The 27,240-nt window shown below is 32.6% G+C and overlaps 1 long non-coding RNA gene across 1 annotated transcript; it reads left to right on the top strand.

The window, feature by feature from the left end:
* Positions 1–20,445: 20,445 nt before the first annotated feature.
* On the top strand, positions 20,446–26,766 carry LOC134719748 (uncharacterized). The gene is made up of 4 exons (XR_010107690.1): positions 20,446–20,588; positions 21,809–21,991; positions 24,013–24,086; positions 26,150–26,766. It is a non-coding gene; the product is annotated as an uncharacterized LOC134719748 (long non-coding RNA).
* The last annotated feature ends 474 nt before the right edge of the window (positions 26,767–27,240 follow it).

Here is a 27,240-nt window from a genome sequence, read left to right as displayed (position 1 = left end):
AGAGTCACTGCCAACAGACGAAATGGGGAATAGTTTGAAGGGGCTACATGCATACTATGTTTAAAGAGAACACAGGGACAGCACATTTTAAAATATAATAGATTATCATCTTTGGTTAATGGCAACATTTGGTATATAGCAGGTTCGTCGTTAAAAAAAAATCTGTTTGAAGTTTCTAATTAAATTTTATTAATCTGATTAATCAGAAGCTCGAGGCAGTCTTCGGGTTGTATATATAAGGAACCAAGTTGCTATAATAAGTATTCTGAAACTTGACAGATTCAAACAAACCAGATTTTGAAAATGGAGGTAAGAACTGCTGTTTTACTTTGTGACTATTTTTATTTTTTTCTCGAGACAAATCAAAACATACGTTTAAAACTTTAATTAAACACAAATCCTTTAATTCAATAGAAACATGAATAAGAATACGTTTCAGTTTAACCTAATATCTAATGTACAGGAAACCCATTTTTTCATTTCCTTTCTACAACATTTTTTTTTAAAACCTCGACTTCTGCAAACAAAATTAAATAGTGGGTGCCTTAATTACTACTGTAATGAAAACAATAGGCACGTCCCGTATAAGGTTAATATAACTGGTTCTTATTGTTACCATAATAAACATGTTATATTGTCACTTAGTAGAAGTTAGAAATACGGATTTTTAATGCGCATGCACTCGTACCGTCTTCTTATATATACGATTGTGATTAAGGATGTTCGCTTCCCTTTTTTGTCAGATATTCGAAATCCTTTAGTTTTACCCTTGAAGTGCCATGGAACGTTTTTTTAGTAATAATCTTATCACTTATATTTTTAATCCATACTTGGAAGTCTTTAAAAATTCTTTCCAAATCCTTTATTTTTTTCATAGTTTTTGAAAGAAACGATGTGTAAATGTTAAATGCAAGACAAATGGAGAGATTTTTCTAATTTCTATCTATCGAAAACATGGAAGCTGAGTCTCAGTTTTTTCCTCTTTATTTTGATCATTGAGAAGCTTATTATTTCCTTAACAATACAAGGTCATTAAAACTTTAAGCTGATTTTCACAGAGTAATCTCCCTGTAGTGTTGGGTACCACTTAAAGTGTCATTCAATAAAAATTTCTGAATCCGCTACAGACAGTTATGACATATGATTTTCTTTCTCATTAATTGTACAAGAATAGATAAGTTCAATATATTCTCACGCTTCTGAAAGGTTTCAATATTAACAGAAAGAAGATTTCTTGTTTATTTTTTATGAAATAACATACAAAAAAATCGGAATTCAAAATGGAGGCTTTCATTGTTATGGAGGCTTTCATTGTTACGGATTGTTAGAAGGTGTCAGACCACCAATTAAAAATCCCTATCTGTTCAACCAAATTTTGCAATGTTCACAGCTTTCTAAATATTTTACATTAAGTTTAACTTCAAGGAAACCAGGTATATCCTGAATTGTACATGTATTACATTTTTACTTTTTTTGGTTGTAAAATAACCTGGTTTTTAATGTTAATACCACAGACACAACTCACTGTTTATTAATAACAATTTCGGACTTTTTTTTATGTGAAAGCATATTGTCAGGGTGGGAAAAGCTAGAAATAGCACAAATTCAGGGTTAAAGCTCTAAATTTGCAATATGTGACTTTTTGCCCCAAAAAAGATTGAAATGTGACTACTATCACTTCATCTGATCAGTTAAGTAAAAAGAAATCAATTGTTTTCTGAATTTGGGGTTTCACCGCATTTCCCTTAATTTAAAGGTGTCAGACCACCAATTAAAAATCCCTATCTGTTCAACCTAATTTTGCAATTTTCACAGCTTTCTAAATATTTTACCTTATTAATAAGTTTAACTTCAAGGAAACCAGTATATCCTGAATTGTACATGTATCACCTTTCTACATGCCAATTTTCAACTAATGTTTAAAGTCTTGTAACGAATTTCTAAACTTGAAAAGACAGGTACTTCCAAAATAACTCCCGGTTTTCTGGAAATCTTAAATTAATGTACTATGTAGCGCATTAATCCTGAATTTATAATGCAAACTCATAGACAAGTAAATTTTGGCTCAAAAGGATCTAGATATATTTCCCTTTCACCAAAAGTTTCATTTTTGCAAATTTGTTGGTTAGTTTAAGTCAACAATGACATCAAAAGCACGTTCTAAATTGGAGGTAGTAATTGGTGGATTGACACCTTGAACGTTGAATCCTTTATTTTATTTGTCAACTATCAATGAAAATTATCATTACAAATAAATTGCAATAGAATCTAATATTATTGACATGAATAGCGTAAGATGGAAAAAAATTAATGAAAGGGAAAAGATGAAATATTTTTTGTTCTGAGACTATTCGCATATCCTGAATTCGGGCTATTTCAATTGTTATGTAGGCAGCATGCAGCGGTCAGACTTGACTTGGTACATGACTTTTTTTGTACAAGTTTACATGTATGTAGAAGTATGCAGGTTGTTAGTACACATGTTTCAGTGTGCAGAATGTGAGTTTATACGTACGAAGTGTATATTAACATGTATATATGTGTTAAAAGTACGAGCGTTTTCGTGCTTAGAACTTTGATTTATTATTTGAAAGTGTGATAGATTGTTACCATAGACATTTTCCAGGGGCGGATCCACCCATTTTAAAGGGGGCGGGGGTCCTAACCCAGGACAAAAGGGGGGGGGGTTCAATTACATGTCCTTATTCAAATGCATTGATCTTCCAAAAAGGGGGGTTCCAACCCCCGGACCCCCTCCCCCTTTTGGATCCGCGCCTGTTTTTAATAATCCAATCAGTATCTGTATCACAAATGTGCTGAGCATGTCGTAAATCGTAACACTCAAAACACACCTTCACGCAGAATCATGTTCATCAATATCCTTGTAAAAAAATCTATTTAGAGACAAAACTGTATTATACTTCATTCAGCTTGCTATAGAAATAGGTAGAATCCACCTTTTTTCTACATAAGAAAATGTCTGTACCAAGTCAGGAATAGGATAGACGTATTCCATTCGTTTGGTGTGTTTGAGCTTTTGATTTTGACATTTGAAAAGGAACTATTTTTTAAATTATACTTTGAGTAAATAATAATTTTAAAAGATGTCGTTATTCTTGTAATTTCACTTTTTCCGAAAGTACATTTATTACTATTTTTCAGACCAAAGTCCTCGTTGTTATGTTGATGGTAGCTATGGTGCTAATGGTAGAGGTCAAAGGTAGTCAACTCAAAAATGACTGTCTCGATATTTGTCGCCGAAGAATTGACAGATGTAAATCAAACTGCAACCAGAACCACAAGAACCAGAACAAAAAGAAGAAGTGCAAGGACGTCTGTAGAAAATCTGATAAACAATGTAAAAAGTTCTGCCGCAACGACGACCCGACCGATGATTTTACTTTCGACATGTAATCAAATAATTAGGAAAAAAACATGTAAAATTGTTTGAATATGTGTGTTCTGCATACATTCATTTCATACTTTGAATAAAAGCATATTAATACTTGATATAATTAGTTATATTATATCTCTCCCCAAAAATATTTTAACAGTCACGGTCTTGTATTTCAAGGCCTATATTGCCTTCCTTTGAAAAATGTTTATATAAAACCAAGGGTTCCAAGTGTAGAAGTTGTATTCATCATTTCGTAATTTTAAAGACAGAGTTGGTTGACCGTTATGAAATACAGTAAAACCTGACTAAACCGAACCCTTTCGGGACTTGAGTTTTGTTCGGTTTTAGAAGGTATTCGGTTTCATCAGGTTTAGAGTACATAAAATGTGATATGATTGGTCTTCAGAAAAAGTTTGGATTAGACAGGTTTTCGGTTTATTCAGGGTTCGGTTTAATCAGGTTTCACTGTATCTGTTTCACAGATGATAGCTGATATGTTCGTTACTACAATCCCGTTCCCTTTTCTCAAATGTGATTTACCGAAATATGTGTTTTACCGGGTTGTAATATGAGACTCACGACGGGTGCCATATGTGGAGCAGAATCTGCTTACCCTTTTAGAGCACATGAGGCCGACCCCCAGGTTTTACTGGGTTTTTCTGGTCAGTCTTGAGTTTTTTGTAGTCTTTTTCTTCCTTTACCATAGCGTTGTAAATAAAAAAAACAAGAAGATGTGGTATGATTGCCAATGAGACAACTGTCCACGAGAGACCAAAATGACACAGAATTTAACAACTGTAGGTCACCGTACGGACTTCAACAATGAGCAAAGCCCATACCGCATAGTCAGCTATAAAAGGCCCCAATTTGACAATATAAAACAATTCAAACGAGAAAACTAACGGCCTTATTTATATAAAAAATGAACGAAAAACAAATATGTAACACATAAACAACAAACATATTTGTTTATATCTTTTATCCTCATTTGCATATGTTTTGATTTTTTTTTTGGGACACTCTATATCATGTCCTTATTTTTATTTGGTCAGTATTACAAGTTGAATATTATTTTTCATAGAAAATTCCAGTGTAAAAAGTGCATAAAGGTTGCCTATGATTGCTTACATCCACTTCGCACTGATTTGAATTCCGGTGAAATATTTGTCACTGGGCGTAAAAAAAAATAGCCACAAACAAATAATTAATTTACAATTAAAAACGAAACAAAAGGTATAAGAGACACATTAAGACAAATATTAATTCCAGAATAACAAGATAGTGTTTTTTTTTTTTAAGTAGCGTTAAACACCAAACACTACCGAAGAACCAAAACACGCCCCAGGTTTACCTGGCAAACGGAAGAGGAATACATTAAAAATTGAAATGCGGAAACGTAAACAACCTTTAACAAAATAAATGTAAAAAAATGCGGAAAAGAGTGCTACAAAAATGCGGAATCGTAGGAATTTGTTTGCGTAAAAACTTAGTGCCAAATTGCGGAAACGTAAAACGCCGAAACAAACGACAACCACTGAATTTCAGGCTCCTGACTTTGGACAGACACATACATAAATAAATGAGTGGCGGGGTTAAATATGAGTTTATTTTTAGACCTATAAGTTGGCCTTCTTTTTTATACTGAGCTTTAGGATTACAATGTGGTGGTTACAGCACATTATTATATCATGCAATCTACCTTGACCTTTCTACTATACTACATGTAATACAGGGGTATACATAATACGATTATACATGTTCGTATACTAGACATATATATATACACTGTACTAGTATACATTTTTTTAAGGGGCCAGCTGAAGGACGCCTCCGGGTGCGGGAGGTTCTCGCTACATTGAAGACCCATTGGTGGCCTTCGGCTGCTGTATGCTCTGCTACATTCCTCTTTTCGTTTCTCAATTTTATATAGTCTGTTGGTACCCTGATTCTGTTGCGAGCGAACGGTTATGTCAAATTACTGTGTACGTCACAGTTCAATTTGAGTCCTCATACCGATCCGCGTTTAATATAAGTCTTGTCGATTTCAATCAAAATAAAATTCAACGGTTGAAATGGGGGGAAATGTACAGTACTGATTGCACGATAAAGACAAATACAGTTTAGTGTCTTAAATTTCAGTTGTATTTGTACTCGGCTCGAAGCAGGAGTAATAGCTCGCTCAAGTTCGCATTACACCTGTTTGTTAGCCTCGTACAAAGACAGCTGATATATAAGAATAGTAAACATTTATTGTCTCTTGAATGGTGAAAAATAACGTCTATAATGTTTTATCGGTCAGTAGCGAAACATATAACTTATAATATGGTCATGAATGGTGAATGATAAATGATTTGAAGTTAGTTTTATGGACTCGAAGATGTGTAATACAATGTATAGAGACTACCATATTTTCGAAAACTTTACAGTGTGGATTATTTTGAACAATAGCGTGTATGTTAAAATAGAAAAACAAAGGGTATGGAGTATCAATCTATGACAAAAAGTCGTGTATGTAAAACAACAAAACATATTACACACAAAAAAACAAAGGAAAAGCGCTATTATTGCTGTTTGCTATCTCAACGTAACAGTAGGACTTCATCACAGAGCAAAACAAAATCATCTGTGTGTGAGAAACAGTGCATTGGAAAGTGTAATACGGTCAAGGAACTGCTCCGGCTATTTGACATCCACATTCCTCAGAGGTTTGACGTCTTTAAGTCTTTAATGGGATAAAGTTTGAGTGCGGAATATGCATGTTACATGTACTCTTAAGTCAGTAGTGCGTGTGTAGTTTTCGGTTTCATCTTATATTTATAAACATAAAAAAACAAGATGCTGTATGATTTTCAAAAGCTATTCTTTAAAAAACAAAATAAACAAAACAAAGGTGTTTCACTATACAGCCTTCAGCAATGAGCAAAACTTATACCGTACAGCATATAATTTAGTATTGACTAACAGTGAGCCAATTCATTATTAAAAAAATCATCCGATCACGCCAAAAATTGCAATAATTGAGGCTCTTAACTTTTGTATTTCTTTAATTTAGTTTTGACTTTTTTACTTATTCTTAATACTTTTCACCCATAGTTCTTTCAATTCTTTATATTTTTGCCTATTCAATTGTCCTTTATTCTTTATGTTTGCACCCTTTTTTGTACACATTCTGCACGTTATTTTGCATTCCGTATGCCCCTTCTTCACCCTCATAACTGTGACATGCACCAACAAAAGCACCAATTAACACTAGCCAACAGACTTCTGGCTTCGTACAAACACATAACTGTAAATGTAAAAATCAGATGTAGGAAAGGACTTGACTCATTTCCGATCGGTATGGTCTCTGGTATCTCCTCTGTATATAATCCTTTTATGATTTGCATTTTTAGAAATACGTTATTATGATTGGGCGAGACGGCTTCCGATAGCTTTTTTGTATTATTTTTAGATAAATGAGTTGACCTTTACTACTTAATATATATTCCTACGCCAGGGAAATCCAACGAACTAACAGTAACTTCATGTTTTTTTTTCATAAATGCATTTTTCATTTTAGTCTTCCATAGGTTTAATTGTAGAGTCACTTTTTCTTGGTTTTAAAAATTACAGATATATCTAACATTTATAAATTAAGTTCATACACTTTTAAAAACTGTTTGTTCTCTAGAATGTTTTAAATCCCGACTGTCTTGTTGTTGTAAGTGTTGCAGTACATACGTTCGTTGTATGCCTATAAGAATCAACATTCTTTTGAAATAAAATGCATGTCATTCTTTTTTATCATTAAAAAAATGATACATACGTATTAAAATGTATTTTAAAAGAAAATATCAACACGTTGACAACGTTCAGTGTCAATATGTTGACAGTAGACATAAAGCAGACGTGGTATAAGTGCTGTGCCATTGTGACAACTCTCCACCCGAGACATAAATACATGTAGGTAACAGTGAACTATCATAGGTCAAAGTACGGCCTATAAGATGGAGAGTTAGCTCACACTGAACAACAAGCATTGAAAAGGGTCCCAAAAGACCTCAATAACAAAAAACTGTCTCATACTAAAAGTAACATATACATGTCATGAGAGTACATTATTATAATTCCAGACTATTGTTACATTATTCTTATATAGTACTTTACGTACTTTGATTTACGTTCGTTGGGTTACTTCCCTTTGGTATCAGTCTGATATAATTTATGTAAACCCCATATATTATTTATATCATTATTCGTGTGAATTAACACGCTGCTTCTTTGTCATTCTTATTATCGCCATATATTTACGGCCCCAGAGAATATTACATGGTGTCAGATAAATAGTTTTTACGGGAAATTAACCTAAACGGAGTACCACAGCCTCAGATGAACTGGGATTTAACAAATCTAGTTGATACTTGAAAAAAATTCAAACAACACGTGGGACTTATCCTCGATGGACTGCTCGCCGAAAACGAAGAGAAGGTAAACATTACTTATCTACTATTGTGGGTTGGGAAAAGGGGAAGATATATTTACAACATATGGCAATTAAGGGAAGACGGTGCAAAGAACTTTCTGTCCATTTTGACAAGTTTCTTACATATGTTCAACCAAAGCAGAACTCTTTACTTGCAAGGTGTGAATTTAAACACGAAACACAAAGTAGTGACACTGTTGAGCAGTTTATTACTCGACTGAAGATCATTGCTAAAGACTGTAATTTAAAGGACACTGACGAGATGATGTTCTGTTTGTTAAATGTATTTTATGTATGTTTATGTAATTTGTCACAAACTTATTGTTCAGAGTTTATATGACAATAAATATTTCAATTGAATTGAATTAAAATTAGTAAGATTATACTCCATAAAAACTGCAAAACTTTCCATAAAATAGCTAATTTGGTGACAGCAACCCAACAACGGGTTGTCTGTTTTGTCTAAATAATTCAGGGCAAATAGATCTTGACCTAATAAACAATTTTGCCTAATGTCAGATTTGCTCTAAATGCTTTTGTTTCAGAGATAAAAGCCAAAATCTACATTTTACCCCTATAATCTTTATAAAAAAAAGGCGGCCATCTTTGTTGGTTGGCCGGGTCACGCCACACATTTTTTGAATTTAATACCCTAATGATGATTGTGGCCAAGTTTGGTTAAATTTGGTCAAATAGTTTCAGAGGAGAAGATTTTTTTTATACTAAAATTTTTGAAAAATGGTTAAAAATTTACAATAAAAGGCAATAACTTCTTTAGAGGTCAAATGACAATTTTGATAATGTGATTTATTTGTAGATCTTACTTTGCTGAACATTATTGCTGTTTACAGTTTATCTCTATCTATAATAATATTCAAGATAATAACCAAAAACTGCAAAATTTCCTTAAAATTACCAATTTGGTGGTAGCAACCCTACAACGGGTTGTCTGATTTGTCTATTTTTTTAGAGCAAGTCTAGTCTAGTAGACAAGTTAACCCATGTCAGATTTGCTCTAAATGCTTTGGTTTCAGAGTTATAAGCCAAAATCTATATTTTACCCCTATGTTCTATTTTTAGCCATGCCGCCCATGACGGAATGGTTGGCCGGGTCACGCCACACATTTTTTTAAACAAGATACTCAAATGATGATTGTGGACAAGTTTGGATAAATTTGGCCTAGTAGTTTCAGAGGAGAAGATTTTTGTAAAAGTTAACGACGACGGACGACGACGACGGACAACGGACGCAAAGTGATAAGAAAAACTCGCTTGGCCCTATGGGCCAGGTGAGCTATAAAGGATATATTTGTATCACATATTGAATACACTTTTGACATGTATACATGTACGTAGACTAAAATTCAATAATTGCCACATTTTTGAAAAATGATTGATTTTTTTCTCGCTGGATAAAAAAACATTTACCAATGAAATGTGTAATTCAATGCATTACTTTGCAAAAGTATTTGAACAGAAATGCATAACTTTGATAAAAACATGTACTTGTAAATGTAATTTAATGCATGGTTTTAATATAGTTAATATAGTTGCAATATACTTCATTACATTGCAATGTAATTCGCCCTATGCTAAATAAAGTATATTCAAAGGCAACCATTACGGAAAACACGATTTTGATTGACCACATCTGCTATCTTCTATTTAGATATTTAGAAGTTATGAAGTAAAGTTTTTTCCTAACACCAAAGAAAAAATTACAATTGGTATATTTGTAGTCACTAATTAAATGTTAACATTGATATCCCGATGCGTCAATATTTAATTTCGAGCTGGTTTACTGCACTAGATGTATATTTATATATAGTAAAACTTGGTTTTCATTGAGGATTTTTTGCTTTTGTGCTTAGCTACCTTAATAGTTATCATGGGTATCAGACTTACAATAAGACTCATCAGTAAAGCTTATATCAAAATAATTGAAAAACCAAACAATTACAAAGTTGAAGAGCATTGAGGACTCAAATATCCTAAAAGTTATGCCAAGTACGGCTAAGGTAATATTTGCCTGTGATAAGGACACCCCTAGCATAACTAATCTTTTAAGCTTTTGAACAATGTTAACATTGATATCCCGATGCGTCAATATTCAATTTCGAGCTGGTTTACTGCACTAGATGTATATTTATAGTAAAACTTGGTCTTCATTGAGGATATATTTTTAATCAATTCTCCTGGTAAAACTATATACTAATCTATTTAAAAAAAAACAATACCAAATAAAGTAAAATATATCAAAACATCTTTGAAACTTCCGTGTCAAGAAAAGTAGTATTAACGAAGTAACGTTGACTTAAACATACAAAGACTAGGTAAGGTAGATGGTCTTTAATTATTATAAAGGATACCGTAAACCGGGAAGCTGAAATCATCTCTTTTGTCGTCAAGTTATGTTTCAACCGACCCTCATTGTCAATTTCTAGATGTAAGTTAAGATATGAGGCAGACTTTATCTTTAGTTCGATTGAATAGAAGCGTTCATCATAGTCACCATATCTTAAATGATTTGGTGAGAGAACATCATCTAAATAGCGGAGACTATAGTTAAAGGACAATGCTTACCATTTTTGTCCATCTTTTTTAAAGGTCATTTATAAAGTCATCGTCATGATAACAAAAACAACTCGTCAAGAATAGGGGTCAGGCGATAGCTTGCTGAAAAACATGTTTTCAAAACAATACAAATATGTTGTCAATAAAGAAGCCAAGTATCTTGGTAATAACCGTTTCATATATCTTTTTTTTGTTTGAATCGGATTATTATTTTACAAAGAAGAATCTGTCTCTCACTAAACAAGCTACTTGTTTCTACGTTGAACATTCTTTTGATACGATCTAGAACAAAATGTCATCTTACGTTAAGGTTACTGTGAATTCATTTATTTTCGTGGGTACCAATTTTCGGGGATTCAGAAAAACTTACATATTCGTGGATATTAAATAACATATTCGTGGATATTAAATTTCATGGTTTTGCCAAATGTGCATACAAGCCTTCGTAAAATATGTCATTCGTTAAACATTTAATTTCGAGGTTCGCCTGTAACATCGAAATTCACGAAAATTGGTAACCCACGAATAATAATGAATCCACAGTACGTGTCATGTCATAAATGATTTAGTATTTGACTTTAATAATATATAAATGTTTCAATAGCACAAAATACATTTATTGTCCCCATTTTTGACGATAAGTTAGTAAATATTAAAATTTAAGGCATAAATAACTCACACCACATCTTCCTATATCTATTAGCTGTAGTTGGCAAACTTTTAGGAACTTTAGTCCTTAATGCTCTTCAACTTCGCTCTTTATTTGACCTTTTTAACTTTTTTGGATTCGAGCGTCACTGATAAGTCTTTTGTAGACGAATCGCGCGTCTGGCGTATATACAAAATTAAGTCCTGGTATCTATGATGAGTTTATTTTACTGTTGCGTTACCAGTTCATTTAACGGCGATTCGATTTCGCGATTTTCACATTTGCTTGGTTAAATTAAATAAGAAAGATGTAAGTTTTACATATTCATGACGATTCATTCTCGCGTTATTTTTGTACTCGCGAATTCGAAAGTCGCGAAAATAATACAGTACATGTATATTTTAGCAAACAAGATGGCAGGCTTTATCTTAACGTCAGATCCAAGGACTCATTATCAAAATCATGTTGTAAGTATATCTTATAAGGATTATATAAATGTTTTCAAAATTGTGCTCTATATACTTTTGGTCATAAGAGCTTTATTTGTGATCGGGTGGATATTTAATCATTTTCATCTTAAGCTTGTTGTTATTCTTAGAAAGAACATATTTTCAAATCCACTGTACTCTTATGGTCAAAGTAGGAAGTTTATTGAATTAACTGATAGAACGGGAGCCACTAGTAAACTTCAAAGGGGAGAGGGTATGTCAAATTCCCAAATTAGAAAAAAAAATATTTTCCTAGTCAGTATGTTTTACTGAAAGGGTAAAATATATGTTTGACCAAATTTTTTTTTTTTTAGTTGAACAGTCCTGCCTGGTGCTCTCTGACATTGCCTCTTAAATACTAAAGACTATACCAAATAACTAACACTACCAGAGACAGACAGACAACAGACGTCGAGTTTAGTCAATTAGCTGTATATATAATAGTCGTATGAAGTTTTATGGCTGTTCAATGTAATCGCTGCCTACTTTTGTACGGGATTTAATTGAGGTTATGTGTCACGTGATAAATGGTTTTTGGAAAATTTAAATTAAACAAAATATATTTATCGTCCTGATTGTTGACTAAGACATTATCAAATTATTAACCTTTTTTATAAATGCAGTACACACGAACCTATGATTTGGTCGACTGCCCACATATTTCGTGCATAGGTTTCAAATTCTTCCGTAAACAAAATAATATTTGAATTCACAAAATGGCAGGATTTTTCTTTACGGCAGATCCTATGAATTTTTATCAGAGTAGTGGAGTAAGTATTTCATAAGGATTTTAAGTTTTCGATAACTTTGTTCCTAATATAATAAGGGTCATTTTAAGAATGCAAAATGATTTATTCATCTATCAACAACGCAGCTCTCGTGAGTATTAGAAAAGAAAGTACGTATAGGGAGATTATCGCTAGAAACTTAGCAGAAACGTGGCTTTGCTAACGAAATTGACATGAAATTGACAATGTCGTCATAGGTAAAATAGCGAAAAACAGATTATCATTGGTCATCTCAACTCGATTGCCTTTATTCTTAATAGTCATCCTAGCACAACGTAGATATTTCTGTCTACTCTGGTAGCACTCCTAGGCTTAATACATTATATTGTGTCTGATTGACTACAGATGAAACTGCTAAATATTTTTGGCTGATAAAATGACATTGCTTTAAATAGATAGGTTTTTTTATGGATTTAGGATTAAACGATAAATATGCAAACGAATCAGAAAGTATTTAAAGCACAAGTTCGAAAACAATGCACAGGAAGATGGACAGAACAATAAAACCAAGGAGATGGGTATGATTTTTAAAGAGATTACTATCCACTAAAGTTCATATGTGTAACATATTTGTTTTTCGTTCTTTTGTGTACATAAACTAGGCCGTTAGTTTTCTCGTTTGAATTGTTTTATGTTGTCATTTATAGCTGACTATGCGGTATGGTCTTTAATCATTGTTGAAGACCGTACGGTGACCTATAGTTGTAACTTTCTGTGTCATTTTTGGTCTTTTTTGAAGAGTTGTCTCATTGGCAATCATACCAGATCTTCTTTCTTATATGGTTATAACTCAATTATTTAAACAATGATATTATTTTTTGGTAAATTGCGTTACCTAGGCTTTTGTGTGTAACACAATAATTCCGTCATTTAACAGACAAGAAGTAGTATCAGGAAAAAATAAGTGTAAGAAAATTGAAAATTTATGCGTTTAGTCCTGATTGTTAATATAGCACTACGAAAATGAAATTTATAGTCCACTCAGATTGTTGGCCTTGTATTCAAGTTCATCGCCTAATTGCCAATTTGAATGAATTTTTTATACTTCTGGAATACATAAGAACTGAAGGATTCTGAGATGACAAAATCAAATGACATAACTTTTATGTTTTTTCTACTACTGTTTAAAATTAATACGTGAAAGTAAGTTAATTTTTAAAAAAATCTTTTCAGAGATAATATAGTTGATGAACAATGACAAGAGTCAGTTTACGAATAGAGTATCGTCTCAGAATCCTCTAGTTAGTATAACATGTATAAATTCCAGCAGTATAACTATTTCAAGTAAAAAGTAAACTTACAAAAATACTGGCCTCAGAAAAAAATTCAAAAAGAAAAGTCCTTAATCAAATGACAAAATCAAAGCTCAAACACACCAACCGAATGGATAACAACTGCCGTGTTCCTGAATTGGTACAGGCATTTTCTTATGTAGAAAATGGAGGATTGAACATTGTTTCAAAGCTAACGAAAACTCTCTTTGTATGACAGTCGCATCAAATTCCATTATATTGATATCTACATGATCTATGCGTGAACAAAATAAACAGACACAAAAGGTAAAAATGTCAAAAATAGGGGTACAGCATTCAACATTATATAATCATCCTAATCACGTAGTCTATTAAAAAAATGTAACAAAGAAGCAAACAAAGGCATTCATCAAATGTCACAAAAAGTAAAATCACAAAAATACTTAACTCCGAGGAAAATTCAAGACGAAAAGTCCGTAATTAAATCGCAAAATCAACCTCATTTTACTTTTTTATGCTACGATTTTATTTATCTAAAACACCGATACTGAGACGATACTCAAATTGCAAATTATCAATTGCGTATCGAATATTTCTTTGAAATCCTCTATTCTCTTATATTTACTTGTTATATTTTACCAAACATGGTAACTTCAATATATTCGCCTTTTTTATAACTGTGAAGAATTAATACCTAGACCTTAAAAACATGTTTGAATAAAACAGCACATATTTTATGTCCTTGTGGTTGACTTAAGATACTTATATTTAATTATTAAACTTTTTTTAAATTGCTTTGTACACTTCGTTACGTGTACCTATGCCTAGGTCATCTACCCACGTATTTCTTGTATTGGGTTTATATTGATTTTCAGTTATAATGATATTTCAATAGACAAAACTGCTGGGATTTGTTTTTCCAGGTCTACAGAATGTTGGTAAAATAGTGTATAAAGTATCTGAGAAGGAATAACTCTATTCCTAGTTTCATAATTGTCGGATATGAGAAATGAAATAGAAGAGAGGAGAATGATATTTTAAGGACGAGCACGTTATCATTTTAAGTCTATATTGATATTCTAACATCTCTTCCTTCCTAGTTGTTGGCCAGGAGATTGTTTTTCATATGTATATCCGATTTGTAAAACAAGAACTCAAGAACACTGTTAGATCACCAAAAACAGTTATTTAAACATAAGGATATGTGGTATGGCTAGGAGATAAATGAAGAGGGTATGAACAATTTTAGGCAACTGTACAGCCTTAAGTAATAAAAAAAAAGAAACATACCGTATTGTCGACTATAATGAATCCCTACATGAAAATATGAAACAATTCAATTGATAAAACCCGAACCCCAACGGCCTTATTGGTAAAAAAGTAACTAATTAACGAAAACCAAATATCACAAATATGACCCAACGAAAACGACTAAACTACATGCTCCTAGCTTGGGGATGACACATATAACACGAGACGGGAGATTAGTTATGTGGTGTCAAATGCTCCTTATTACCTGGGACAGTGGTGTAACAGTACAACATATGAACACAATATAAAGATCAGTTAAAAGATTTTACTCGTAAGATCAATTCAAAGCAGAAAACATCTTACGATAAATACAGACCAGATTTGTGCGGGTATTTTTTCATCCCTAGCAATAAAAAAGAAGACACAAAGTACACATCTTAGAGTACTCGCAGTTACTGATAGCTAGTTTACATTTCTTACATACATTTTATTTGATCAAATTGGCAATCGTACCATATCTCTTAAGGCCAATTAAAATTAGCTGATACATGTTCATCCCACTCCGCTCCTTTTGATGATAGTGTTCAATTACATTACCGGTAACATTCGTATATTTCGTTCTAACTTCCTGTTTTTAATTTCGGCTTTTGTTTTTCATCGCCTAATTTAGCATATTTACCTGAACATATCTGGAGGTTGGTATTTAGGCAAAACGCAACCGTGATTTGTGATAATTTTAAAATTTCCAAGACGGATTTTAATGTAAACAAATACAAAATGATCTGGCTTTTAATAAATATATATTTGGGTAATGCAGGGTTCACACATTGCCGATTATTGCTCCCGTCTCAGATCAGACAGCGATAAGACACGAAAAGTGAAAAAGTCGGATTACTATCCTCAATTATCTGGAATGTCCTATCATTGTCTGAAAGCAGTTCTTGTAGATTCCTACTGGTCGGGAATGGTCCGGATAGTTCGGCGAAACACCATGACAGTTAGGTGCATCCCGTAACATTCGGGAAAACTCAGCAGATTTTGTCTAGTCTGATTACAAGCGTGACTATGTCGTGACAGATTCTGCTGTATCGAATCAAAATCCTAACAATGTTCTATATATAATGGACGGTGTCACGTGGAATGGGAATGATCTAGAGAAATTTTTCATAGCTGTTTTCCGGCCGATTGAGGCCAGATTGCATTCAGATCTTGGCTATTTTTTTATTTTTACAAATTTTGATATAAGTTTGAATTTCCATCCACGATTCACAGGATCTTGGTCAGATTTTTGACAAATTTTAATCGGGAATGGTCCTGTCAAGGGTGCAGTAAAAATTGGGAATGTGTGACCCCAGCTTAAGTTGATGCGAGCATACGAGGTCATATTTAATCTTATACTGTTATAGACTATAATGTTTAACCACCATATTTATCTGCGTGTAATCATGTTAACTTTGAGATATGGAAATCAAGTACTTTGTGCATTTTTTCCGAGTAGGTTTTAAAAATTCCAAACAAATGTACCTCACTGTGGGTTAGTATTCATTAGCTGTCACTATTCTATAGATTTTCAGCTGGTTGTTATAATGATAATTTAGAATCGTCATTGAAGGTGACACACGAATTCGTGTTTAATAATTCTTTTGAAGTACTATGCAAGAGTTGCATTTCTTTGCGCTATGTTAAATTCCAAAAAAGTCAATGTTGATTGTCTACCTTGAACTGGTCATAATTCAATCTTTACGTCTAATTATTTTACTGAGCTTTAAATTGCTCCAAAATTAATAAATGTACTAGATCTTAAGTAATCTTTATTAGTTTATAACAAAAAATTATGAAAATATATAATTTCATTTATTTGTTTTGTAATGATTAAAATTATTCTATTCAATCCTCAGTCACGTCTCAGTCATTACAGCTGAACGGACGTGCTGGGCCAGCTTTCCTTTACCCGCTATCTTCGATGAGGTTTTACAGTTAGATATCAACGACTTACTACTTAAGATGACAGAAACCAATCCATGCCGTACAGATAGACGTAGTAGTTGGCGTACCCGCGTTAACATGCACTCCAAAACCATTGTATCATGGGGAGTGTTATGCCGATTAACGTCCGAGGGCTGTATCCTAGGCTGTTGGGTGATACGACCTTCATTTCACTGCCTCACGGCTTTGGTCCTGATAATACTTCCTGTCATCTTTTGAACTACGTCCGAGATCATCTACCAGTACTCAATCATCGAGGTTAGCGGGCTGCCAAGCTGACCAAACTGGCCCTGAAAGCAGCCGTTGTGAAGAAGTAAAATCCAAAATAGTCAACAAACCAAAAACAACTCACCAAAGCCAAGATGGCGGCCTCCATATTGCGACCTCCACTACTTGTTCCTGACCCACGGCATCAAAATATGATAAAGCTCACCAAACGTCTTCGGGCACCGAGCCGACCGTGCGAGGACTGAAAAGCCAGTCAAGGTCGTTAAACACTTCCATATATGCTATGGAGATATATCCATTCAAAGTTCAATCATTAAAACATATTATCTTAATAAAGATAAAAAAAATATATATATATATTATCTCCCCCTAATGAAAGAATGATTGGGAAAATTGACCAGAGTTATCTTACATTAATCACAGAGAGGGTTCAGCAAATCATTTTTAATAATAGTTTAATTAACGTTAAAACAATTTTCCACTAAAAATGAATGTTACTGTATTCAAATATAAGGACTTCTTTACCTAAATCTACCAATATTATTAAATATTATGATTTTTTTTAAACAATAGATAAATATGTTACGTAATTTTAACCAAACTACTAATTTAAAGCCGGCATTTGCCTCTGCTCTATGGTGACAATATTATCTTCCGACAATATATATTGATTACGAGAAGCATTATTTGGGTTATGGGTATATATACGCGGTATGTCACAAATGTTTGTGATTAGAGAAACCGTTGAATTTTTTCATTTATACATTAATGACCGTACATAAATCGCACAAGCTGAGTACAAGAAGTCAAGCCCTTAGATTTACCCATAGGCTGTCCATTTGCAAATGTTGAAACACCCTCTTCGCCCTAGTCACCCAATAGAGTCATTAAACACCTTTTTTTGTTAAGTTCATGTTGTACATAATTGTTATATTTGCATATTGCATGAGAATCTTAAAAGCGTCAACCCTAGTTTTTTCAACATAGTTTGAGTTTTCATTTCACTCTTTATTCGTAATACTTGTGTTGCATACCAATGCTTCATTGTATGGGCATAACAAACAATCGCCATTAAGAAAGCAAAACAAATGTGATATAGGTATAGTATAAAAGAGAGTTTTTCTCCACTATTTACTAGAAATAGGTTTCCATTGCGGCAATTACATGAAGAACAGTTGTTGTCAATCAAAAATAGTTATCTAAAAGTTTGAAAATTATGTAGAATTCCTTATACATAAAATAAGCTTATTATTACACTTGCATATAAAGAACATGTTACTAAAGGGTTTCGTATGATATAAAGATAAAAACAAAATAAACGCACCCACCCAATTTAAAAAAAAATTGGATAAAAATTAGCTTTTTAATTTTAGTTACCCTTATCTGTAATGTAAGTAAAATTTATAAGTAGAAGTGGGTTCGGAGTCAAAACAATTCGCACTGAAGTCACTAGTTGATTTTTCCTATACAATATTTTTTTCAAACAATCAGATCTTTTATCATATATAACTAATACGCAGATTTTGGATATAAATTCTTCTTTAAATAAAATGATCAATATCATTAACCTTTATACTGCTTTTGTAAACCCTGTCACTTTGATTTCAATGGTCTGCTGCACTGGTATTTCGTGTATTATTTTAAAGTCTATAAATTACTAAAGACGTTCAGGTTGTTATTCATTTAAATCGATAAATCTTTAGTCAATCCTCGGGAATATTAACAAAATATTTTATAGTTAGTATTTATAAGAATTATTATGTTTCTATAGTAATGTTGTTACTAATCTCATAACGATCTTATACAGAATATATATGTACTACATGTTTTGCACTTATACAAATGGAAATAAGATGATAAAAGATAAAGCATGAATTAAGAAAAACATCCCCTCCTTTTCCCAAAATAATAATATCGTCCATGTACAGGATTATAAAATTTTCACGCAAAGATCAATGGCTTTTTAATTCGCCGATGTATAACGTTTAGTAAGGCTTTTAATTATAAAACATTTTTCGCGGCATATTACTTCTTCTCAAGTTCATGTTGAACTATTTGACACAAATGCTCATATTATATTGATAATACCACAATATAAGTAAACGTATTTTATTGATTTTGTATTTACATTGTAGAAGTGTATCATAGATAAAATTTATTGTTGAGAGTATGTTCGCTTGTGTTGATATGTCTTTTTATTTTGCAACAGGCCACATATGGAACACTCAAATAGTTGTTGCATGAGTTCTCGTCGTGCAAGGAGATTTCAAAATTGCACACGAGGCATCGGATTACAAAAATAGACAGAAAGCATGTGCAATCGTGAAATGGCAATTTTTCTTGGATTATTTGATTTCATAACATAGAATAAAAAACCATGTAAATCGCCTTTTTAAGATAACTTTTTTGCGGATTAAATCAGTCAATGGAATATTTTTGTCCATCATCTCCCGTGTTTCACTTTCCAAAAGACATTTGTTTTTAATTAGTACCTTAACAAGTTAATCACATGTGTAACTCATCTCCAGCTTAGGGTTCATTAAAAGGTAGAAATTAAACGAATTCAAATTAGAAGAGTAATTGATTGCAGCTCAATAATTACATTACATGTATGTGTCATTATAATACGTTATTTTGATTGGCTTAAAACAATCTCGCGTCATTCTGATATCCAACTTCGTTTTCAAATAAAATGAAATATGCATAATGACACGAGCTTCCAAAATAGAGTGCACAGATAAATAAAAGAAACACTTGATAGAAATTGTGTTTTCATAATCCTATACAAAAAGTATAACTATAAGTATTAAATACTATTTATAATAATGTTATCGGCTAGCAAATAATGTTGACCGTGCGTATATGTTTTAAGAGAGAAGCGTTTCCGCGCTCTATACAAAATGAACTTCGGTCAACACTTTTCCAATAAATTGACAAAAAGAACCATCAAAATCTTGAATGATACACCACACCAACACACGACAATCACTGAACAACAGGCTCTTGACTAAGGACGGGTGCTGTTAAGGTGTAGTTTTTATAGGACTTAAGGAAAAACAAACAGTGTGCTCAATTCACTGAATATTTGTGATGCACTATCTTAAATTTGTTAGCTGTGTTTTCAAAACCCAATTAATTTTTACTTGTAGATGGTTGGTGGTGGTAACTTTGTGCAACAAAATCCATTTGATATGGTTGATCCAGCTCAATATGGTTTGGTCAGTTCAACACCTTATGGCATGGTTAATTCATCGCCATACGGTATGGTCAGTTCCACGCCTTTTGGCATGGTCAATCCAACTGCATATGGTATGGTCAATTCATCACCTTACGTCGGACTGGTAGCACAGCCACAGCGACAAGTAACTATGTGCCCTTCTTTTGGCATAGAAATGTCGCCGTTTGTCCGAAGTCCAAACTCAGGGTTTCTCGCTATCCAATACAATGATACTGGTGATATGGATACACCTAGGATGAGAACGCCTTACTTGGAGGAAGTTCGGGATAATACGGTAAAACTATAAAATTACCTGTAGGGAGTTTATAGTAGAACCTTCTTGAACAATCCTGCAAATTTTTAACTATTCCGTCTTAACATGTTGTCAATACTACCTGGTATTTTATGTAAATAGTTGAAGTTGTATGACGAAAGACTTGAGAACTTGCTCAACTTTGAGAATAAATAGATGATGTGTGTCGAAGTAGAAATATTCAGCGGTCACTGCTCTTTAAGTTACGCATGTTGTGTCACGGCTGCTTAAATGCGTGCATTAGCCGTTTTGTGTGATTAAACATTATATTCAGATAAAGTTTGTATCAACACATATATACAAAAATAAGATTGAATGAAATACAATAATAAAGATGAAGTCTTAGCAACACAAATCCTCTTAAGTCACAACTAGGGTGCACAAAAATGCTCCGAAAAGAAACAAATGTCTTGGTCTAGTAGTAGCACTTATCTTGTAACTCATAATGACTGTAAGTAAAAAGAAGTAAGGCCAATGTCATTGTTTTTGTTTCAACCACATGAAATACAAAAATTACTTAAAATAGTTTTACTTAAAGGTTTACAACCCCTTCTGCGGCCTGTACATCTTACTTTACTGAACTCAACTTTTTAAACTGCAATAGTATCAAAACAGCAAAGATAGTGAGATTGGCCATTTTGAACAGTAACTAAGAGGAAACCTCGTGCAAAGCATAATTATTTATAGTTCCATTTTATTAAATAGAAAAAGTGAATTTGGTGATGAAACTTGAAACATAGTTTACTCACTTGTTTTTCTATGAACAGCTAGCATTTATTTTGTACAAAAAGTCCTAAACAACAATTTTATTTCAAAACACTTCGTGCATAGTCACTAAAGTCGAGCGCACCCTACAAGGTGAACTTCATTTGGTCCATATTGATTTTTTTTTAACCAATATCTAAATTTATTAATTTTGTTTTAGGAAATCATTGCTAGCACTGCATAAAATTATACCCTATCTATCAAATACCTAATTGCCAAATATGAGAGAACATTTTTGTTTGCATTCGTAAACAATGTGTAGAGCCAGATATTTTGTTTAGGGAGGTTTTTTTGTGTCTAATCGACGTGTATGTGTACATTGATTTACATACAATTATTGAGGTTGACTTTATACAAAATTGTATATTAACAAACTGTTGGTTTATTTTTCAATCTGTTTCAATGATGTATCATTTCATATATGTTTTACTTTACAGCAATTGGTCCCAAGAAAGACTAAAGTTAGCCCCCTGTACAGAAAGATACTTATGCGTTAGAGGATTGCAAAAAGTATTTAGATAACTTCAGTCAGAAAATTTCGGATTCTGAAAAGAGGATTGCTGAGTCTAGAAACGTTATTGTTGATTCAGTAAAGGTTTTTGCTGATTTGAAAGAGAATAGTTAGTATTTTCTAAAAATCTAAAAAAAAATCATCACACAACAAAGTTGTTGGTTTTCCTTCATGAATGATTTTACACTTAGTGTACTCATTTTGGGGGCCCTTTATAGCATGCTGTTTACTGTGAGCCAAGACCGTACTTCGACCTATAGTGGTTCACTTTTACAAACTGTGAGTTGGACGGAGAGTTGTCGCATTGGCACTCATACGACATCTTCTTATATCTATATATAATTTCATTTATTTGAAAGTTTGGGTATTTCGTGTTTGCTATTTATAGTACTTATACATAGATTAGATCCGGTGTCCCAACTCGGCCGATTCCGTACCCACATCTAACGATAGAAGGAGAGAAGCGGGTTCTACCGAGGATTGCTACATGAGATTGGAACAAGTGCATAACTAGTACAGATACAATACTTACTTTGTTAAACTAATAACGGGTATATGTCTGTGTTTGTAGTGTATATAGCCAATTGAATTTAGAATCGAAATACATTACATTCGGACGAGCAGGGCGAGAGAGATTTGACACCCAAGACTGGCTATTCGTCTTTATTTATCACATCAGTGGCACTAGAATCAACACATTTGAATGGCAAATTTAAATTGTAAGTTAGAGACGAATAATAAAAGAAATTTCCGAATTTTGCGAAAACCAGTTGAGGCAATAAGTGCATGGGATAGAACCTCCAATTGTTTTCAACTACGTTTATATGTACAAACAGTATTGTTACAGAAAATTAAGATATCAATGATAAAAATTATAAAATGTGACTATGCAGGATTGGCTTTGAAAATTGTTTAACATGTTTAAGACCGTACAGTGACTTATAGTTGTGGCATTTAGTCTCTTTTTAAGATTTGTCCCATTGGCAATAACACCCCCAGCTTCTTTTTTTAACCTATAATTCGGTGGTTGTCATTAATCTTTGTTGATATGTTACCTATTTGTTTTTCATACATTATTTTGTACTGAATTATGCAGGTTTTTTTGTCTAATTTTTTTAAGTTGTCTTTTCGGACGTTTATTTGCTGACTATACGGTATGGGCTTTACTCATTGTTGGTGGCCGTACCTTTACCTATAGTTGTTCATTTCTGGTTCATTTGGTCTATTGTAGAGAGTTTTCTCATTGTCTAGTATGCTACATCTTTATTTCAAAAAAGAGTTTATTCGATATGTTACATATGTGTTTTTCGTTCATTATTTAAATAATTAATTAGTTTTTTTCCTTTGAATTGTTTTTCATTTTTCATTTCGGGAAGTTGTTTAGCTGACTATAACATATACAAGATGCATAAGGTATGGGGTTGCTCATTGTTGAAGGTCGGATGTCGACCAACAGTGGTTAATTTATGTGTCGTCTGTGGAGAGTCGTCTCATTGGCAATTATACCACATCTCTTTTCATTTCAACACAAAAGTTATCTGTCATGATTGGGCATGATATTCACGTGGACGAAACATTCACCAGTAATGTCATCGAACAATTGGTTATCAAAACACGAGGTTCTTTTTTAGTGTTCAAGTTTTTAGATATAAGAAGATGTGGTATGAGTAGGTCAAGGTACGGCCTTAAACACGGAGCATTGGCTCTGACCGAACGACAAGCTATAAAGGACCCCAAAAATTACTAGTGTAAAATCATTAAAACAGAGAAAATCAACGGTATAATCTATATAAAAACGAGAATCCTTTTATAGTTATACTAAGAGAAGTTTTAATAAATAAAGGCAACAGTAGCATACCGGTGTTCAAAAGTCATCAATCGATAGGGAAAACACAAATACGGTTTAAAAACTGAAACCGAGAGAACAAATCAACTCTAAGAAGAAAACAAAGGAACAACAGGAACACCGAAATGCAACAACACGCCAACACACAAAGAAACGAACTAGTTGATAACATTTGCAATACTCAAGACATGAACTCTAAACGTTAATTTTCTCACTATCACATCTCCTTATGTATGTATGATTTGATTTAAACATTTACTTTTGTATATCATATGTCTTTACAGGGGAAAGTTTGATCAGACAAAAAAAAGAGAAAGAAGAAAAAATTGAACAACTGTATAAGAAATTGCACAGTTTGGTAAATAGATTATGATAGTTTATTGCGCGGTTTTGTAAATATAATATGATAGTTTATTGCGCGGTTTGGTAAAAATATTATGATAGTTTATTGCGCGGTTTGATAATATATAATGATAGTTTATTGCGCGGTTTGGTAAATATATTATGATAGCTTATTGCATGGTTTGGTAAATATTATTTATAACATATTGGGCTAGTGACCTAATACGGAATATATGGGTTCAGTAGATTCCATATGGGGTTAGAGCTAATCTCGAATCCCCATATGGAATTTATTCACCCAATGTATACCGTATTACGTCGCTAGCACACTATGTAACGAATGTATCTTACTGACTATCTCTACGTGGGATATTTAAACTAGTGACCTATCAAAATGAGCAAGTCTTCAATACTGTTAACATTAAGAAACTACTTCCATTGATCCTTAAAAAAAACAGATGCCAACAATAACAACTTGTTAGGTTTAAACGTGTTTTATGAATTTATTTATCATCATAATAATTAATTTCTTCGTCTGTTGAAACTTTTGAGATTTTTTTCTCAGTACCGTTTTGTTTTTTATAAAGGAACATTACACCACTACTCACCGTGTATTGAATATGCCCCGCCTCACTTTTAACCTGATATGGAATATAAAGGAACGTAACACCACTACTAACCGTGTATGAAATAAGCCCCGCCTCCCTAATAACCTTATATGAAATATACGAGGTCTCCATGCGGCCGCCAATAACAAATCATATTCCTAGAAATGTATAGAAGGTAAGATAAAGTATGAAAGTTTATTGCGCGGTTTGGTAAATAAATTATGATAGTTTATTGCGCGATTGGGTAAATATATAATGATATTTTATTGCGCGGTTTGTTAAATATATTATAGTAGTTTATTGCGCGATTTGGTAAATATATAATGATAGTTTGTTGCGCGGTTTGGTATATTTATTATGATAGTTATTGTGCGGTTTAGTAACTATATTATGATAATTTATTGCGAAGTTTTGTAAATATATTATGATAGTTTATTGCGCGGTTGGGTAAATATATTATGATAGTTTATTGCGCGGTTGGGTAAATATATTATGATAGTTTATTGCGCGTTTTGGTGAATATATAATGGTAGTTTATTGTGTGGTATGGTACTTTCATTATGATAGTTTATTACGCGGTTTGGTAAAAACAAATATGTATAATATGTTGAGTTATCCCCCTTTTGTCGCCATTTTTCATTTGTTTCAATCTGTACAATAAGTCACTGTAATAATATTCTAAGCATTTTTTTTTATTAAAAGGCGCGATTGGCGTTCAAAACTTTAATCCGTGGTGATTGTATTTATCAGATTTGCTTATACAAAAAACGCTTTTCTCATAGCGAATTCAAATAAACTTATATTATCTTTAAACTACTAGTAGCTCATGCTTGTCATTTTATTTTAAAGCTTATACAAAATTGAAGGGAGATGTCAAGAAAATACATATAAAACATCAACATTACCACGATAACCATGATAGTATTTCAATGCTCTTCAACTTCGACTTACATTTGTATTTAGTCTTTTTAACTTTTTTTTATTCGAGCGTAATTTATGCGTCTTATGGAGCCGAAATGCGCGTATTTGTCGTAGCGTGCATAACTTCAGTATTAAAGTGATTCATGACACTAACGGGAGATTACTCTGTAAAAATCAGCTGAACGTTAATGGTGGTACCCAACAACTCCACTAAAGTTGATTTGGCTCGTTTATTTTTCATAAAATTTGACAATGTGTTCACTTTGAGCCTTTGACAAAGATATAATAATTTCGAAAAATTGAACCAACCATTTTATTAGAAATATTACACTTGTTATATAGCAGTTTGACAAACACTAATTTTGATCACTGAGAAGCTTAATATTATCTTAACAACACAACGTAATAAAAACGCTTTTTTTTTGCCAAAGGGTCCATGTAAAACTAATATTAAATCAAAATTAAAAAGAGTCAAATTAGTTTTAGTCAAGGTGCTTGGTGCAACTTTAACATTTGGTATCTATGATGCTTTATTTTTTATACATTTCAGAAAATAAAGGAACCTTCCAGGAAATGTACGATCTGCATGGACCGCGAGAAAAATGCTGTTATTTTACCTTGTGGCCACACGACCTGTATGGAGTGTGCTACAAAAGTATATGTGAATTCGAACAAGCGCTGTCCAATATGTAGGGCAGATATTGAAGATATTAACCCGTTGTATTTCGATTAAGATTGAAAAAAATATTGAACTAATTTTGATGGGCAACAAAATAGTTGATACATTTGATGGATAAACATTAGGGTTTTTTTTTTTTTTTGTGTGAAACACAATAATTGCAGCTTACAGAGTTTCAAGTTTCAACTACATACTAACTGATAATGACAACTAATGTTATATATCTAACATATAATTCATTAGATCGTTGATTATTAGTAGTCTCATTGACAATCATATATCATCTTCTGTTCTAAATATACAAAAAATAAAAGTAAAATGTCTAGTAGAAGTGGGTACGGAGACAACACATTTGCAAATGATGACACTCGTTGATCGTTTTATGTATACAATACGTCTTAAAAATAAATAATCAGATCTTTTATTATAGTTTACTAATACGAAGGTTTTAGATATAAATTCTTAATTGAATAAAATAATAAATACTATCAATCTTATTATTTTTTGTGTATTGTGATTTCAATGGTCTGCTGGACAAGTATTTCATGTATTGTTTTATACTTCTATACTTTACTTAAGGCGTTCATTATGTTTTTGCATTTAAATCGAGAAAACTTCAAGCTTTGTCTTTTCGTCGATTCTTATCAAAAACGTGCACAGTTGTCATTTTATAAGGATCATTAAATTTCTATAATAACATTGTAACTAATATCATTACCTTCTCATGAAGAACATAAATATACATTTTTTGTACCTATACAAAAAAGTAAAAGCACATATTAAATACTAAACTTAGAGGAAAATCAATTCGGAAAGTCCATAATCACATGGCAAAATCAAATAACAAAACACATCAAAAACGAATGGACAAGAACTGTCAAATTCCTGTCTTGGGACAGGCATTTTCAAATGTAGAAAATGGTGGCTTAAACCTGGTTTTATAGAGCTAACCCTCTCACAAC

The sequence above is a fragment of the Mytilus trossulus genome, chromosome 5 (assembly GCF_036588685.1).
Source record: "Mytilus trossulus isolate FHL-02 chromosome 5, PNRI_Mtr1.1.1.hap1, whole genome shotgun sequence".
In the NCBI taxonomy this organism is placed as follows: domain Eukaryota; kingdom Metazoa; phylum Mollusca; class Bivalvia; order Mytilida; family Mytilidae; genus Mytilus; species Mytilus trossulus.
This window is presented reverse-complemented; position numbering and strand designations above follow the sequence as displayed.